The sequence below is a fragment of the Grus americana genome, chromosome Z (assembly GCF_028858705.1).
Source record: "Grus americana isolate bGruAme1 chromosome Z, bGruAme1.mat, whole genome shotgun sequence".
Taxonomy (NCBI): Eukaryota; Metazoa; Chordata; class Aves; order Gruiformes; family Gruidae; genus Grus; species Grus americana.
Window position 1 is genome coordinate 47,489,112 of NC_072891.1, and position 20,403 is coordinate 47,509,514.

Here is a 20,403-nt window from a genome sequence, read left to right on the forward strand (position 1 = left end):
CCTGCTCAGTTTGGAATGACAAAAAACCAAATATAATTATTTTGATCCAGGTAAATATTATGTATGAAATGGTGGTTACAACCTACAGGAAGAGGATTGCTTGTGCCCAAAGTTTCCCTCCGTAAGTATTCTCCAAGTTGAAATATATTGGGGAGAGATATTTGATTATTTTCCATATACATCAAGAGCTTATGAGCATTCATATGATGTTTTAATGCTCTAGAGTCCATTATTTTCTCCTGACCATGACCAGAGTTTGTAAGTTGAATCTGAATATAGATACTTTAATAAATTTGTATTTATTCATATTGGTAGTATAGGATGAACCTGATTCTTGCTTTTGATCAGGTTTGCATAAGGCTTCTGGTCTCAGAGTTTATGGTATGATCCTGTGAGATAATGATCCAGTCTTTCCACTAAATCAAAATACATATGTGTATCTCAGCAACCTTTTACATCAGTACCTTGAAATGCATCAGCAAAAAAACCTGTGTATGCATCTATGCAACAATACATTGAGCCTTTAGTGTTTGGTGGAAAAATGTGCAGCTTCTATTTGTACAAGTGTATTTTTCACTTAACTGAATTTCCTCTTTTAGATTTTGGCTTTCAAAGATAGCTTGGCAAAGGATGCAGAACGGCTCCATGAGCAAGCATCCATATAGGTAAAAACACTGGCTAGGAGTATGCAAGGAATAAAGTATGTGTATATACTTGGGTATTGAAATATGGACCAAATGTAACTTGAGAACTTTGAGGAAGAGATCAATATTAAAATCATGGTAAAACACCACTGTGCTTGGATCCAAAACTTTGATATAACTAGTATCTATTTTTAAAAGAATGTTTGGGAACTAGGGAGGGGAGCAACAACATGGTAGACTTGGAGAGCAGCTTTTTCTGGTGTTTGGTATTTTTGAAAAGTAGACGTTACAAAAATTTGCAACTATGCCTCTCTCTACTCCCATAAGATTTGCACCTCCAGTTTTAGTCTCATGGAATGATTGAATACTTATGATAAAATTGTCTTTCTGCATGCTTCCTTTGATTGCACTGTAGTCATGATCTGATGTGATCTGTGATCCTGAGATGATACATTGATCTTGGGTGCCAAAACACTGACATATATTTCGGGGGTCAAGTTATGCTTCTAGGCTAAGATTATTCGATAAGATATGGAACTATATTTTCAGATATGCTTACAAAAGATATAGAACAAAAAATAGAGCAACAAGAAATCCACAGGAGATAAAAAGAAATGAAAGAGGGAAGAAAAATGGATTAGCTTTACTTAAGCAGAGGAAATTCTACAGAATGACTTTTTTCAATGGTAGTTCTGTTTTTTCTAATTCCACCTGGATTTACATTCTGTTGAAATAATAACATGCCGAAGTATTGAGATATGTTTTGAATTTTGTGATGATTCAAATGTCCTGTCATTTATGATTGACCAGTCTTGTGCTGGAAAACAGGAGTAGGAGGAAATGCAGTGGAAGTTGCATGCTTTTCTCTATATTCTTGCTTGAAATTAGGACAGTTGTCAGAAATGTAGCATTTGCATTGGCTTAGTTTTGGAAGTAATCAGAAAAAGGTTATTATTTCTAATAGGCATATCTCTCCTTTGTATTACCACAAGATGAAAGAGAAGCTTAACTGTTAGGTGTTTAGAGAAAATTGGAATAAAGTTTAGACAGTTCATGGTTGCAGATATTTTATTTTCGTTAGTTGTGGTCTGAAACCATGCCAGCTCACAGTAAACCAATCATAGTTGAGGAAATAAAAGAGTGGCCCATTAAGATGTTGGGTGGAAAACCAAGGAAGTATAATAAAACAACATAACATTTTGCAACACTGAAGCATAAAGCCTCTTTGATGGTATAGGAGGAAAAGTTTACTGTAGTTGCACATAACAGGTTGTGTTTAAGGAAGGAAGGGTAATCTAGTGCATCTTGGCCTGGTTCCCTACTTCAACTGCCACATACTTGGCCAAGTTGCTATTAGCAAATATCAAAAGTCCTGGGGAAGTTCAGCAGCTGAGATACCTACATGCTTTTTAAAGGCACCACTTTTTAAAGGTACCACTTTTTTCAAAGGCACTTCTGGGTGCCTTTGAAAAGTCTGACCTGAAATCTTTCCTTACATAGTTGTGAACTGAGGGTAATGTAATACTTCATTACTTAGCTGAGAGACGTGGAGGCCACGTTTCAAAGGTTGTGAGTTGATCAAATTCTGTTGTGACAGAGACTGTGTAAGTACTGTGGACACAGACAACTTGTAACACTGTACTGTTTCAGATTCTTAAACAAAATTTAGTTATTTCTTTTGGTTGTGTGATGTAGAAGGAGCAAAGTCTGAAATGTAATGCAGCCAGCATTTGGATAAAAATATTGAATGACTTTTTCCCCATCTTTGTTAGTTTTAGAAATAGAAATATGCTGATACTGTCTAAAAAGTCAGCTGTTGACAAGCTGTGAAACAATGTGAATGTGTTGCTTCCTGCCTATTTATTTATACTTTATTTTATGTACAGTGTTAGGATATAAGGTGTCTGATTTTCTTGCTTCCCACTCATACCAGCAGAGGCTTCTTGATCTTATTTTTATGCAGCTTTTGATGGAACTTTTTGCAAGTGTTAAGCACAGTATTTCTGCTCCTCTAAAAAATTGTATGAAAATGTTAGCAAAAGAAAGTGCTGACCTGTCTCTATGCAATAAACTAAGTTGATGATGGACAAAAAGAATCACTTCCTTGCTCTAAGCAGAGAGGAGAAACCCATCACATACCCACCTTGCAAATATGTGCAAAAAATTACTAGCCCATGCACAAAAATTACTTATTATCACTTCATCATTCTGATTGAAGACAAAGAAAACATTAATATTTTAGTTGTTTTGGTCTCTTCTTGGATGAATTGATGAATGCATTATTTCATATATTACCTCTATTTAATTTGTTCTATAGGTTTTTGTCATCAAAGGAAAAAATAGAGGTTAAGGTTTTTCTTCTGGTTACTGGAGCCTCCAGAGGGCGATATATGCTTTAATTTTCACTCTGGCATGACTGTAATGGATGTGCATGCACCGTTCTGCAATTTTCGTGCATGTGGCTACTGTTAAAAAAAATAAAAAAATAAAAAAATTTCTGGGTTGGACAGTAATTGTCCCAAACACTGTTGCTTATAGCTGTGATATCTTGTATTTGGGAAATAAAAAAGAATATTGAAATGACAGTCATCTGCATGACCTAGTGGCAATGAGGACAAGTGAATGAATCTTGTATATATGTGTGCTGGAGGTGTGAATGTATAACAGTTTGTGAAAAACAGTGCAACCTTTTAAATTGGTAAGAGCCTTTCTCTCTCTCTCTGTTTATCTACGCATTGGTGCCCTTCACTGCTTCCTAATCTGAGCATCTCTGCAGCCTAGCTATAAACCAGGGTCAAGTGATTAAGGTCACAAAATAAAATTCTAGGATTTTATTCTCAGTTTTTCTGAGCTGCCTGTTTTTCAGGATTATTCTTTGCACTCTGCAGATATTTTAAAGCCCTGGCAGGCAGTTATGACTAATACTATTTAATATACAATTCATAATTACTTTTTCAGTTATGTTTTTGAATATGACAAGGGGAGGTCAATATGTAGGAGCCAGCTCAAAAGTGGATGCAGCACCATGCTGCTGCATACCCTCAGTGGGGGTAAAGTCTATGCTGGATCTGCTAACAGGTTACAGCTGCTTGGTATCAACAAGCTGAAAACTCCTTAGAATATCTGATTCTTCCAGTTTCTTTGAGACACTTCTGTATGTCAGAAACAGAGCTGGTATATAACATTATTATTTAAATGCTTTCATGAATAGCGAAAAAGAAGGATTTTTTTTTTTTTCTTTCCCCTCAGGAAAACTGTTGTCAGTCAAAATTTGTCACATGCAACATTTTCGTTTTAGGCCTGCTCTAATCAGAACCCTCTTGCATCCGGCAGATGCTGAGTGCTCATAACTCCCACTAACCACAGCAGGGGTTGAAGGTTTTTAGCATTTTGCACAGGATAAAGCGCTAATAGAACTCAGGCACTAATAGCGTACGTTTTCAGGGGACCTACGCAACTGCATCTCCCATTGACTTTCCTTGGAGTTGAGAGTGCTCTGAGCCTCTGAAAAATATGACTGTCTTACTGATGCTTCCTAGTAACAGCTGGACATAGGGAACTGAGGAATCAAGAACGTGTAGAAAAGACCGTTTTAAAAATATTTTGCTCAGAGAGCTACATTAAAATTACTTCATTAAGATGGAAAACTATTAAGACTTAGCAAGTGTCAGAACTAAAGGTAGTTTTAAGAAGCTTAATCTGACCCTACAACATGTATGTTATCACATAGTATTTAACTTCCAGCCATTTTTTCCATTGGAGCCTCTGCCTAATAAATACATAGAATGTTCCTGTAATGAACAATAATTCATTATGTTACCTCATCAATGTTTGCTCTATTTACTTCACCTTATTAAAAATGTTAATTTTTGTAGGGGTCTTTCCTTTTATGCTCATTACTCTAGTAGCCAAACAGCATTAAAGGTAAGGCAAGCCATGTTGTGGTAATGTGCACAGATTTTTTAATATACCATCACCTACATTGGTTATTAATGCCATTGGATCTATCAGACTGGAGTGTAGCTTTGACGCTGATACAGCAGCTGATGACAGCAGCCAGTTGTCAGTCTGCCAATGTGTTTTCTATATTTGCTGATGATAGAATCATAATGATATTCAAAAATGCCCACTTCAATTCCCGTATCTGACATAATGTGCTATCATAAACACACACTTCTGCTCTTTTGTCTTCCCCTGTTGCAATCGCCTTCCTTCCCAACACAATTTTCTTCTGCCAGTTCTGCTGTCTTTATCTTCTCTCTTCCAGTTTCTATTCTTCAGGCTAAATCTTCACTGCAGCCATACCTATCTTATCTGCTGTAAAAGACCGAGACTTTTCTTACTCTGTATGTTCTTTTTCTCCCCATTTTCATTCCTGTATCCTTAATAAGCCAACACTTCTCCTCATCTATACCTGCTCTTTTTCCTTAATCTGCTTGTTCATCCAAACAAGCTTCTTAGTGATGGCTCTTTATTCTACCTTTCTTTCATTTCCAATGGAGATTTGAAATTCTCCCTGTCAGTATCCATTTAGTCTCTATCCACCCAACATCGTTCCAATCTATTTGCCTAACCAGTCACAGTCTTGGCAACCTCCTTGTCAAACAACTGCTAGATACTTAGTCTCAACCCAGCCTCTCAGCAACCACCACTCATGTGTGTTCAGCCCAACTTCTTGCCTTCGAAACTAGTTTCAGCTTTTTGTCCTCAGAGGTGCGAGTTCTGGAAGCTCAAACACTCCTGTAGCCACAAAGCCTTTCCTCCCTTACATTCTCCCAAGTGGGACCAGCTTGGTTTGGGACCACCGGATCCACTCCCAGTCTATTGTTCTTTGTGCTAATCTGTCTTCCAGCTAATCATCACAACTGGTCTTCCTCTCTTTCTGTTTCAGTATTGCCAGATGCCTTTCCAAAAACAACTCTTCTGTACTGGCAAAGGAAAGGGGAGCTCTCATGTGTAGTCCTGAAGGTCAGTTAGACTGGGTTTTGTGAAACAGTCATAAGAATAAGGTCTCATTTGGATTTGCATTACAGCATGTTCAGTTGTCCGCTTCTGTTGTGAACAGGATCTTAGTGGCTGTAAGCAAGCCAGAGAAAGCACAGTTAATAAGAATGAAATTGGAGAATTTAGCTACAGAATATGAATGAAAAGGTGAATAGCTGTTTTTAAGTAACTTATCCACTTGCCTAAATATGGGTTCCTTTTCTCAAAGATGACTAAAATCATAATTCTTTCCACTAAGGCCGACATACTGCCAAGTTTTGAATCCATCCTCCAAAGTACTAGAGTGATTGAGAAAAGAGCCACTATGACTTTTTAACATGAGTAAAATATAGTACTTATTTACAGAAATAAAATTAAATATTTTTTGCTGAAGTTGTTTAAAAAAAAAAGATAAAAATTGAGCTGCCACTCAAAATTTCAGCTCAAGTCATTTCACTTTGGCAAGGACAAGTTGTTATAAACAAGTAAGAACAGAATTTTATTATGGAGACTGGGCTAATCTGTCTTCCAGATTGTAATAATGGGATATACTCACTACTTTCTCTGAACTCTGCTTCTTGCTTGCTGCTTTTAGAGGCCAGGACACCCTCCTCATTTTTCTGTACTGCTAGCTGAAAATATAGACCATTGCTGGAAGATTAGAGGGACACAACTCCAAAAATCAGAGAAATGAAATGTGAAACAGCGTATTTTTCCCCAATATGAATATTTTTAAAAAAATTAGTGAATTTAACCATGCTGCTAAAACAGTTACTTTCAACTCCAATCCCTTAATTTCTATTAAAAGCCATTGTTATCATACCCTAGAACCATGCCAGCTTTCATCCGTGCACCTTCTTGAAGGTCAAAGCTTAAAATAACTGTCAAGCCTCTCTAACCTAGTAATCATTTTCTGCCTTGAGGTTGTTCCTTCTGCAATCAATGCGACAAAATGTACAATTATAAATGTTTGACGTTGGCTGGTTTTGTCCTTCATGTTACCTAAGATGCTGGATATATCACATAGTTCATTTTTATATAGGAAGGTTACAATTTTGCAGCATAATAAATTGAATCGCAACACATGCAGAAATTGCAGACACTGCTTTTTGCAGAAACAGCCAACTAATTAAAGTGTATTGCATTAAATAGCTTTTGAATTTTTTTATGGTATTCTATGAAGAATATTTTTTAATCCAGTTTGGAGTAAACATCTTCTCCTTGAAACACTGGAAGTGCCACTGGAACTTTCATATCGTAGCAAAAAGACAGGTCAGGAACTTTGAAACATGATTTTAAGGGGATCAGTAAAATCTCTTTGGTAGATAAATATTCTACAGTTCAGGAGAAAAAAAAAAAACAGATAATGACTAAATTTTTCTGCCTTATGTGGTGCTTTTTTATCCATTTGTTTTTCTATGTTGCATTAATAGTGGTAGTAGCAACAGCAGCCATATTACAACAGCTCTGTTACCATCTACCAGTTTGTTGTGGTTCAACTCGGCAGGCAGCTAAAACAACCACACAGCCATTCACTCACTCCCCACACCCAGTGGGATGGGGGAGAGAATCAGAAACGAAGTAAAACTCGTGGGCTGAGATAAAAACAGTTTAATAGGACATATAAAGAAGATACTACTACTACTACTACTACTACTACTATACAAATCAAGTGATAAACAGCACAATTGCTCACCACCTGATGCCCAGCTAGTCCCGAAGTTGCAGCCCTCACTGGCCAAGTCCCCCCAGCTTATATGCTGAGCATGACACCATAGGGTATGGAATATCCCATTGGCCAGTTTGGGTCAGCTGTTGTGGCTGTGCCCCCTCCCAGCTTCTTGTGCACCTCCTGCAGAAGGCTCATGCCTCCTCACTGGCAGGGCCTGGGAAGCTGAAAAGTCCTTGACCTAATTGTAAACAATGCGTAGCAACAACTAAAACATCAGTGTGCTATCAACATTATTTTCATACTAAATCCAAAACACAGCGCTATACCAGCTACTAGGATGAAAATAAACTCTATGGCAGCCGAAACCAGGACATGGTTTAATAGACATTGTTTACACAGTGGCATACCATAGATCAAGGCACAAGACAAGTAGAGTGAATTTTCCTCTTCTTTGAAAGAAAGAAAGAAGAAAGGGAAAGAGTGGGGAGAAGGGGAGAGAGAAGCGGAAAGAGACATAAACTGATTAAGAGACAGATCCAGTAAAAAATTTAGGAGCTTAAATATCCCATCAGGAAATAAAATGAAATCCCTAGCTGTCTAATCCTACCTAACACAGTGATCCCTTATGCCACATGGAGAGGATGTAAGTTTGTCCCTCTTGTTGGAAGCTCAGGAATATGAGCAGAAATGCCTTGAAGAGTAAATGTGGTTCGTATATATTGCTCGAGTTGTGTTTCTGGCCAAAAGATCCTGGTCACTCTATAATGCAGCCAGAGACAGAGGCCAGGAACAAGGTTGCTTCACAGGGAAGAAACATGGGGCTAGAAGGAAGCTGCCAAAGTGAAAAGGCAGGGACCTGTGACAGCATCAACAGGTTCACAGCCTGCCTGTGCTCAGGCTTCCCAGATGAGGAACACGCTGGTGGAATTGGATACACTGAAGAAGCAATGAATGAACCTACCTGGAAGTAATAAACTTCCAGGAGTCCAGGTAATGGCAGTGGTTCAGGGAATCCCAAACTTGTTACTTCCCACTACCTCTCAAAACTGGGCTTTGGGAAAAGGGGCTTAGCATAGGTTGCAGTAGCAACCTTTGCTATTGGTGTGCTTTTGTACCTCCTCTGCTTAGAGTTTATTTTGCTTCCCTCATGCTACAGTTATGATACCTGAAGTCCCAGTTAAAGTTTGTGATACTACTCTGTAGCTGTATCTCTGCTAAGTATACTTAACAAAGTTTCTTCACTCATTCACAAGGTATAATGATCCAGAGAATAGTAAGAAAGCTGGTGTTTTATAGCCAATTGTGGAAAACTTGCTAGATCTGCTTTTAAGTCCCTGACTAGAAATCATGACCAGCGTTGGTCATCTGAGCTTGAGTCGAGGTTTCAAATTTTAAAAGTACTGTGTGGAAACACCTTCTTTCTTTTGGAAAGCCTGGTGTTTTTTAATGTGATCTATTTTTTCATAAATCACAGATGACAAAAACAAACAAAACTGTGCTGTGTTCAGTGAATGGAGAGTTTTGTTTTGCTTGTGTAGCAGAAGACATTTATGCTAATGGGAACGTTTGCACATCTGTATTAGAGCCGTGCATTTCAGCCTGTTTTGATCACGGTTGTGTCAGCAATTCTGCTTAAAACACACTTAAGATGTTATAATTTAGCAGAAGGTAAAAGATTGCTCCAGCTTCAAACCTGGCACTATGCCTGGGAGCGATATTTTAAACTAAATTCATAGCAATGTCATCAGCTACTTTAATGTCTTTTTTTGTTGAAACATGTTAGTCTGCATCAATTCATGCAGGAAGCTTAGTTTACTAACCCACTAGACCTAGAATATCACAAGACAGTACACTAAATTCTCAATGGAAAGTGACTACTACTCTCCAACCAGCTGTAGCTCTACTTGTTCCTGTTTCTATTTCAGTCAACAAGCATTTTGCAATTATTTTGAACAGAGAAGGAGCAAGACCCTGTCATTTATGAAATGTGTGGTTATTTAGGCACTCTTAGCCAGGTATGAATGTTTTAAGAATAACATACCCTATTATGTTGAGTGCTGGTGAATAAGAAAAATTAATGTGTATCACGGTTCTCTCAACCTTGAAAAGATTTGCTTGAAATTTGATTTGATTAAATTTGGGGAATATTCATAGTGTAACATGTGAAAGAGATTTCTGTCATTGTCTCATGAGTTTTGGAATCTACACCTACTAGGGACAAAAGCCCATTGTTTTCCCACGACACAGAGCATTGAAGCAGTACAAATTCATTCTTCTGACTCTATTAAAAAAAAGTTTTAAGTGGTAACTTTGTCCCAGAAAACATCATGTTGTATCAAGTATTGTTAGTTTTCCGCATAAACGAAACAAATATTCAGGTGTGTGGCTAGCATAATTTGGGGAAAAACCTCATTGTGTGCTGTCCTCCCACCCGGGTAAGATTTTTACTTGCAAGAAATGAGGTATATACAAATCTACGTTCATAACTGAATCACAGTCTTGCATCTCTGAATAAGGTGTGTTCTATCTTAATCGTTCCTTACTTTCCGTTACATATTAAATATCATCCATGAGCCTGCCTTTAACATTCTTTGGCAATAATAATCATCAGCTCCTTATGATTGAAGTTATGTGCTTGCTTACAATGATGCAAATTCAGAAGTTCAGAGGCTATTCATTTTCCTTGTGTTTTGGAGAGTCCACACCGGACCTTTGGGAGTGATAAAGTAATGGGAAATTAGATTAGCTAATAAAAGTATCTTAAATCAGTTTATAATGTAGCATGGATTAAAGAAAAATCCTCTGGTTTTGAGGAGTCTAGGAAAGATTGTACTATATATAATGCTATTTTGTTTATATGTAAAATTTACATGTACTATATGAAGATAGAAATATTACCTACACCTAGAGTGTTTATTTTCTAATCACAAAGGGCAATAAATTAATGTCTAGTTTGGCTACATTGGTTCTGTTTCCTTGGTGAGAAGAAATCACAGAGCAACTGTTCTGAACCTGAAGGAAAGCTAAACCACAATTTTACCTATGATCCAATTAAGGACAAAAGGGGTAAATATCTGTCTCTCACAGTTTCTGTTCCAGCATTTATACCGTGAGACAAAAAGAGATGACTAGGACATAATTGTGTAATGATGCACTGACCTGTTCAATAACGTGGTTAGCTGGCACTGTAGTTCTTTACCTGTTTACGGCTTCACTGAAATATTAGGCAGCAATACAATGACCAGCCAATCAAACTGCAAAGAAGTGAAAAGGCCAAGGTAGTTTCCTATTGTTACACTGTGTTTTGCTTGACATGATATTGTTAGAAATTATATTTTTAATGGTTCCTATCCTGGACAAAGACAGTGAAGAGAAGAGGAAATGACACTTGACTCATCTATTGTCCTGGCAAAGTCTGTAATGAGCATGGGTTACAGTATAACCATTCTTCTTACAATTTCAAAACTGTAATCTACTGATCCTCCCTGCTTGTCACATCCAATTTGTTCCAAGGCATGTTTTACACAAGACCACATTTCTATTCAGTGGTAGCCTGAAGTTGACAGGGATTATGGTTAAATTCCCTTTCTAATGACTGTGTAGAACTAGAAAGATCCTGTCATATCATCATTCTGGAGGCTATACAATTACCTAAGTGGAAAAAAGAAAATTAATTGATAGAACAATTATGTATTTTTCATTTTCAAGCTCTTTTCAAGAGCATTCAGATTAACATGAGACTATGATTTGGAATTAGAAAAAGAAGTGAGAACAAGAATATAATAGAGATACAATTAAGCAATACTCCCCAGAGCTGCTATTTTATTTCAGCAGCAGGTGTAGGAGGAATATGTGTAGTATCAAGATATAGTCAGAAAAACTTTGTCAGACTATTAGCCACCACAAAACTCTTCTACTGAAATCAGAACCCTTTGCAGGAGTCATACCTACTTACTGTGCAAAACAAAAGCAAAAGCTAGCCATGTCTGAAAAACTGATAAACATTTTCAAATCAAAATATGGCATTTCTAACTTGATCTTTCATGTTTTTATTTTGTAACCACAGTAAAAATAAAAAGCAGCAGATAAACCAACAAAACTAAATGCTTTAGCAAGACAACAACTTTTCGTCTTTTTCCTTCACTCTGAATTTTTAATTCTTATTTGAAATTAAGCTGGATTTTAGAGGTCCTCTCATGAGTAGAATTACTCAGGAAGCAGTTGGGAGATCTATAGAAGAAAGTAGATAGGCCAAGGACAATCTGGGTCATGCTTAGACATGCATGAATACAGAAATTAAAGAGCTAGAGAAATCATCAGGTATTTGCATAAAGCTCTCGCCATTTTTTCCAATTCATGGTCAAGATTTAGGCAGTGGCAGATGCACCCTGGAAAAAATCAAATGTCTTGGGAAGAAGAATGGGCCTCTTCAATTGTAAAGTAAATCTTAAGAGTTGCTGGCACCTCATAAAAGGGGAAAAGAGGTTTTGGGCATTGGCTTTGTAATCTGTTGAAGATAGCTTGAAAACTGATCAATGGAGGACAGCAACAAAATAGCACAAGAAGGGTAAACCAAGTCTTGGCACAAGGGCCAAAAATTAGCAGAAGAGAGTTATGCACAACAGGACAAAAGAAGAAAGTGAAGAGTAGCAGCCCAGTTACCAAACACATCTGTGCCTATCTACTAATTAAGAGACCACTAGATATAGACACAGTCAAATAATGATTTTATTGAAATAATGAAGTGAAGAAATCTACTATGGACTGCCATGGCAAACACAGACATTTTGAAATGCACAAAATAATTCAGAGCTTAGACGTTAGTGGGACTTCTCACTTGTCTGTAACTGCAAAGGGAGTACAGCAGGGCATGCAATGTCCAAAATGTCCTGCTGAAGATTTAATACTTGGAGAAATCAAGTGATGGATGAAGAGGATGGTAGGGGGTTCTTTTAGATTTGATTCAGATCAATACTGAGAATATTAAATGGCAAAGTAATTGCTTGAGAGCGAATGCTGAAAAAAACCCAAAATTTTGCAGTAAGATTATGAATATTTCAAAGGAAGAGAATCAGTACAAAAGACTTAGGACAACTAGTCTGAGTGACAAAGCAAAAATGGTATTCCGTAATGTAGAAGTATGAGCAATATCAAAGCTGAGGAAAGACAAGTTGGTGTGATAGGAGGCTGACATGACTAACTCATTGATTCTTTTACCTTGCTCAAACTGATTTATCTTGAACACACTGAAAAACCCCATATAGGAAGAGGAAAACAGGTTGGGTTACTAAAGATGCATATGGAAAGATGGCACGAGAATACAGGAGCAAAATCAGAAAAGCCAGGGTACGTAATAAGATACAAGAAATCTTGTATCTCAGTACATAATGAGATACGTTATTATATAATTACATGATGAGGCACAAAAAAATCCAGTAATTCATTCTATACATACATTAATAGCATGGGGAAGACCAAGGGCAGTGCTAATCAGAAGAATGAAAAGACTATCAGCACACGATTGAGTGAAAGCTGAAGCACATAATGTCATTTGTTTTTTGTGTCCATCTTCACTGAAAAGGTCAGCTAGTCAGACTATCATAACTCATACTAGCAACGCAGGAATAAGATTTTAGTTTTGACTAGGGAAATACAGTTTAGAGAGTACTTGGATCTCATCAGGTGGTTCTTTAAAATCCAAGATGAAGTTCATCAGGTTCAGCTGATGACATATGTTGCTCTACTTATTGGCTGTCCAGAGAAAGGCTGGCTGATGAAAGTAATAAACCGGTATTTAACATGTTTTAGATGAGGCTGGAAACATTGCTGCAACGCAACATATAACAGCTTGCTTTTACTCATGTGATTCCTAAGCAGGAAAAGCATGTTATTCAAAAATAAGTTTATCTTCTCTTTTTACTGTACTATATAGTATATTAGGCCATCATGTTTGAACAATGGAGTTGATTCAAACCAACACTGAAGTTTCCTTGTCTGCTGCTTAACTTAAAAGTGGGTGGGAAGACAACTGGATATTGATGGGCAAGGATAGAAATAGCTATCCTTTGCTTTGCTTTGTTGTAGTCCTAATATGATATAATACAGTAGCCACTTTGAAGCTCTACATAGTCATCTGGTCTCTTATTACGTTATCTTCAATATTAGAGAGCTGAGATGCCTTTTCATACAAGCAGTGACAGGTTGGGAAGTGTACAAGCCACCACTACTTGCAAGGCAGAACTTCAGTGTAAGGCAAACACTACAGGGTGAGCTAGGAATTAAAATAAAGCTTAGTTTGGAGACTGCTCACGCTTACTCTGGAGCTTCTACTTTTTTCTTGATCATACTGCAGCCAATTCTACCAACAGCAATCATCTGAGAAGAACTAATAAGTGCATCTGCCTCATGCCTTGATTTTTAACTTGAGCATGGGGACTATCATAACCTATCCATACACGGGTAAGAGAAAAGGAAGTGCTTAAAGCCTCACAGTATTTCCCTAAAGAAAGCTCATCAGAAACCATTCACAGATGTAGCAACTCCTTTATTAAGGAGCTAGAAATAATGAGGGAGAATCAGAGTCACTATTGCAACCAGCCTGTCACCATAGCAACTGCTATTAGGACAACTCAGGTAGAAGCCCAGATTTTCTGTTCAATGATAAAAACTTGGTCTTCCAACAAAGTGCTTTCTCCTAGAATGAATCTTCCTGCTCAGTAGAATAAGGGAGAAGGAAATTAATCACAGAGAAGAAAAGAGGTACATAAAGAGAATAGCAAGAAAATCAGAAATAAGGTGACAGAACCAAAAGGTGCATGCCTTGTCACTGGTCCCTAAGAATGCAATTTTTAAACTGCATGTCTACATGTCATTCCCATTCTATTACTCTAGGCTGCAGGACCATCAGATATGAGCCATCTCTTCAACAGAGGCTATATCTTCTGACTTTGTCATCTACAAACATGATAGGTGTACACTGCAAGGAAGTAACTAATGAAAATGGTGGGGAGGCAAGCTGACCCTCCCATAAGTCCATTACTGTAATAACTGCCCTTCCATTACTACTCATTGCACTTAGCCAGTTTCTATCTGTGGTGGGTTGACCTTGGCTGGATGCCAGACTCCCACCAGCCACTCTTTCATTCCACCTCCTCAACAGGAAAGAGCCAAAAATAAGATGGAAAATCTTGTGGGTTGAGAAAAAGACAGGGAGTTTGCTCACCAATTACCTTCACAAGCAAAACAGATTCAACTTGGAGAAATGAATTTAATTTATTGCCAATTAAAAACAGAGAAAGATGGTGAGAAAAAAAGACAAAAACTAAACCACCATCCCTGCACCTCTTCTTCTCAGGCTCAACTTAATTTCTTCATTCTCCACTCCTCTATCTGCTCTGCTGAGCAGCACAGGGCAAAGGGGAACGGAATCCATAACAGCTCCTCTCTGCCGCACCTCCCTCCTCACTATTTTCCCCTGCTCCAGCGCAGGTCCTCCACAGGCCACGCTTCCTACCAGAAAACCTGCTCTAGTGTGGGCTCTCCATGAGCTGCAGCTTCCTCAGAGTGTTCCCACTTGCTCCAGTGTGGGGTCCTCCATGGGCTGCAGGTGGATATCTGCACCACTGTTAACCTCCATGGGCTGCAGGGGGACAGCCTGTCTCACCATGGTCTTCTCCAGCAGCTGCAGGGGAATCTCTGCTCCGGCGCCTGGAGCACCTCCTGCCCCTCCCTCTGCACTGACCTTGGTGTCTGCAGGGTTGTTTGTCTCACAGTTTTTTCCTCACTCCTTTTTTTCTCCTCACAACTGCTGCATAGTGTTTTCACCCTTTCTGAAATATGTTTTCCCACAGGTGTCATCAGCTTGGCTGAGAGCTCAGCTGTGTCCTGCAGAGTATCTGTTGGAGCCAGGAGAACTGGCTGGAACTAGCTGGAACTGGCTGTATCTGTCAGGCAGTGACTCCAGCCTCTCCTCACGGAGGCCATCCCTGCAGCCCCTGGCTGCCAGCACCTTGCCAAGGGCACCCAATGCACCATCTCACCAGTTTTGCATTAACAACTCCTGCATTCCTCACCTTAAAGGATAAATTCTCCTGAGGCACTGAACGAAATGATTTACTTAAATCTAGATAGATAATATTTACTGCATTTCTCTTGATTAAGAAGTGAATTATCTCATCAAAAAGGAGATACTAGGTTAGTCTGACGTCATAAAGTCTGACCTTTGATAAAAATAGTGTAGTATTTTATACCATTTTCCATTTTTCTCCATGTCCTTGATTACTGTCTTCTTCAAAAACTGTTGTAAGACTGCATAGATCAATCAGGTATCTGTAATTGTCTATGCCTTGTTTCTGGTTGTGTTAATAAATACCATGTTTGCCATTTTGCAGTTCTTGGAAACCTGCTCCAGAAGAGTCAGATCCATAGCTGTTTTTCTTGTAATACCACAGGCTGCTTTTTAGCCACCATTGGTTTGGAACAGTGGTTATCTGGTCTTCTTTCGCTCTCCCCTGCCTCATTCCCCAAAGAGCAGAGTATAAATTATTTCCACCTCAGCTGTGGACAGTTTTGTTTTCGTATTTCCTACTAGAGAAATAACTACTGTCATATCTTACCTTCTTAATGAAAATTGATGTTAATTATTGAGCTTGTATTTAGGCCATATGTCGGTGTGGTGTGGTTCCACTTTTTTCCTTTGTTCTTTTTTTCCCTTCCCCGCAAGAAGAAAATAATAAAATTGTTCTTGGAAAGACCTAGTTGGAATGGCCTTTTGTCCCTATGTAGTTTCTTTGCTGTCAGACACTGTCTTTAACAGCCTCTATTTCTTCTTAATACTGTTTTAAAAAAGATGATTCATCTACGTAGCCCCTCTTTGCATACCAGTCCCCTTCTTTTCCTTAGGAGACAGGCTCTAATATTGAATATAACTATGTGCTACTCTACCTTTGTCCTGGTTTTGGTTGAGAGTTAATTTTTTTCTAGTAGCTGGTACAGTGCTGTATTTTGGATTTAGTATGAGAATAATGTTGATAATACACTGATGTTTTAGTTGTTGCCAGGTAGTCGTAGTGTCTACACAAGGACTTTCCAGTTTCCCATGTCCTGCCAGGTGCACCAGAGGCTGGGAGAGCACAGCCAGGACAGCTGACCCAGGCTGGCCAAAGGGATATTCCCCACCATATAGCACCATGCTCTGAGTATAACTGGGAAAGCGAGCTGGGAGGTGGGATCGCTGCTCGAAACAGACTGGGCATTGGGTTGTTTTTCCTTTCCACATGTGGTAAGCAATTGCATTTGTGCATCACTTGTTTTATCACTACCATCATTATTGTTATTACCACTGTTATTATTATCTTTCCCTGTTATCCTATTAAACTGTCTTTATCTCAACCCACGAGTTTTTTTCCATTCTCCTCCCCATCCCCTTGGTGGTGGGAGGGGTGAGCAAGTGGCTGCGTGGTGCTCAGTTACCAGCTGATGTTAAACCACAACAACCTTCAAATCTCTTGAACTCTCCAGTTCAAGATTAAAGTTTTCAGTGTAGTCATTCTCAAAAGATGATTTACTTAATTTATCAAAATACATCCTTTTAAGTACATTTACTGAAATAGGAATAACTAAACCTCATCTATATCTCTATGTTTGTCTGTCCTGTTACTTAAAATGAATTCAGTCAGTTCAAGATATCCTTATCTGAGAGCATTTTTCAAGCAGAGCTTTTGTGAGTTTTTTGCTATTTACTGGAATAGATACAAAATACCATCCAGGTGAATATTTGGTGGAGAAATCTAACATCTATCATTCCTGAGAGACTTCTGCATTGGAGAGTGTTTGCACTGCATAACATTTCCATTACTACTATTTTCTATCATTAATTAATAGTGTTCTGAATCACTATCCTAATGTGAGCCTAGGAAACTGAAAGTGATGGAAGATATGACTACTTTTATGAGCGCATTAAAGTAATGTGGCAACATTATATGGTTCAGGATTAGGAGATTTCTAACTATCAGAGCAGTGAAATTCTAAAATGGCTTTTAAAATAGAATAATAGCAGACCTAAACTATCTCAAGATAAAGATAATAAATTAATGGAAAAGATAAAAAATTAATGGAAAAATGTAGGAGAAGATAAGGAAGATGCTGGGACTAGAAATAAAATTTGGGAATTTATTTTTGCCAAATTTGATACATTTGGATACACTGAAAAGTGGTTACTTGCATGCAATGAATCTTGCATGTTAGAATATTCTCTTCTTCTTTAAAGAAAAAATGTTATCAGGAATACATCTTATACATTTAATTATGAAAATGTTTAGATTTTATTCTCAATCTTTCATTTGTTGCAGCAGTTCTCTTCTGTAAGGTAATATATGCATTTGCTCTGTTAAATAAATCTTTTCCTCATCCTCCAAATTTGACTGTTTAGTAAAATAATTCAAAGAACTGCTAAACTGTTATATTAAATAAAAGTCTGAGAGAATGCCTCTGCAACACTTTAGTAATCTTATCTGCAGGTATAGTGATCACAACATACAGGGAAAAGTTCCTATGGAAATTTTTACTGACATCTGCCCAGCTAATAGAAATAGCTTAGTTTTGCTTAGGATGAGTCTGAGCCTATAACCTGACTTAATAATATAGAAAGAAAAAAATGAAAATTGGAAAAAGGGATTCAAGACCAAAAGGCTACTGATTGTTCAAATGAGGTCTCTCTTCAACTCTACATATCTAGAGTAGATAAAATAGTTTAAATTTGGATTTATTAATTATCTGTTTTTCTCTAGTGATATTTAAGAAGAAAAAAAGCCCAGCAAACCAGGTAGTGAAGCTGCTGGAAGTGAAGGTAGAAACTACAGGAGATAGATGGCCAGTAGCAAAATAACTAAAGAGGTTGAATTAAGCTATAAAATTGCAATTAAAAAAAAGAAAAAAACAGGATCAGTCACAGAGGTAGGAAAATGGGAAAAGATTAGTTGCATGAAGAAATTTTAATAGCAAAGGTTATGATATTTTAAGCATATAAATGTCTCTCTAAAGCTGTAAAATCCTAAACTTCCAAGTGGATAGGATCTTTTAAATTGAATTACAGTTATAACAAAGTTCTGTTTAAAATAATTATTTCTGAAATTGTCAATCCATAGAAAATGAACAGCACTTTTTTTACTCTTCTAGTTAAACTAATTGTGAATGTGACCTACATCTTTATAGATTCATTATAAAGAGTTAAAGGATAAAACTGTGTGTGACTAAGTTTACCCTGACTTTCTCTTCCTGATAAAAATATATTTTTGCCATATTAAAGAGAGTTTTGTGATGTTAGTGTTTTCTGACCACCATAGCTGTAATGTTAAAAGTGTGTATCAGTTTGTCATAGTTTTCTTTTGTTGCTATACTGAGATGACTTAGCATTTGTTCCTTACACATCAAACTTAGAGGGAGGCTACAGGAAGACATGGAGGGAGTGTAGTGATAGGATGAGGGGTAACAGTTTTAAACTGAAAGAGGGCAGATTTAGATTAGATATTAGGAAGAAATTCTTTACTATGAGGGTGGTGAGGCACTGTAAGAGGTTACCCAGAGAAGCTGTGGATGCCCCATCCCTGGAAGAGTTCAAGGCCAGGTTGGATGGGGCTTTGGGCAACGTGGTCTAGTGGAGGGTGTCCCTGCCTGTGGCAGGGGGGTTGGAGCTAGATGATCTTTGAGGTCCCTTCCAACCCAAACCATTCTGTGATTCTATGATTTTAATCCCCTTCTCCTCCATCTTTTCTTTGCTCCCTCTAGGTAATTAATCTATATTGTTATAACAATAACAACAATAATAACAACAAACAACAAAACAACAACAACAATAATAATAATAATAATAATAAAAAAAATAATTCAGATTTAAGGTTATCCATTAGGTTGGTAAGAAAGATCCCTTCATTAAAAAATAAGCTCTGTGAAGAAGAAAAGTAAACCAGCAGTGTGTTACAGAACTATTGAGACGTCTTCAGAAAAATAAGGGATTTACATGGAATTTAATGGAAGCTGTGAAAAGCAGTGCTTTTGCCTGCTTCACTCTTCAGTGGACAGCAATTGTCATTCATTTCTGTTTGCCTGAAGTTGTGAAATAGACTTCAAAAGCAAAACAACTGATTTAATTTCTCTAGCTCAGGAACTATCACAGGTTTGTGGTTTGGGTTTTTTTGTGTGTGTTTTGTTTTTTTTTCCTTAAGCTTCATTTCTTCATCGCACATGAATATGAATGACTGAGGAGTCTTCATACATGTGGATATGCAAAATAAAGAAAATGTGTATGTCTGTATCAGACATGGATTTATAAAGACTGATTGAAATTGCTGTTGCATAAGCAAGTCATATTAACAGTTATTACTGTAGGGTCTCATTTGCACTTTCTCTGTTCATAGGGAACATTTCTTCCTTGAATGGATCTGCTGCCTTGCTAAACCATTAACATTTGTCAGATGGTGAGATTAGACTCCTAACAACTTGCAGATGACATTCAGCCATAGCAAACCCTCTTCGGTTGTTGACAGTTTGTCTAATAAGTCCGTATACTGCTGACATTTAGACATGAAAATATCTGTGAAATGTGTATTCTTGCAGAATGTACTTGAAGCTGATTTGAAACTTTCTGAGGCTTGGGTTTTGGTGGGGGGTCTTTCTATGTACATACATATTCTTTGTAGTTTGCTTGCAAACTTTCACAAGCAGAAAGATTATGCTCTACCCATTCCCTCAAAAATATAAAAATCTGTAAGTTAATGTATAAATTATTTTTAAAACTGAATTTTCAGAAGAATGTAATGAATTATTCATACTGAATGTTTTGTCTCATTTTCTAATTGCAAATTGTATTTGCAAAGATATTGTTCTAATAATATTATTCAGCTTTCTTCTCAATGTAATTTCTGCAAATAACTCCTTCTTGTAAACAATTCATTTGAAACGTTTTAGATATATGAAATTTAAGCCTGTTTGATTGGAAAGATTACATACATTTCTGTTTCCAGACCGGGATGGTTCTAAATGAAGATTCTACAGCGTTTGTTTAAAATCCATTATTTTGAAATATATTTCAGCTAGCAACTTCTTGCT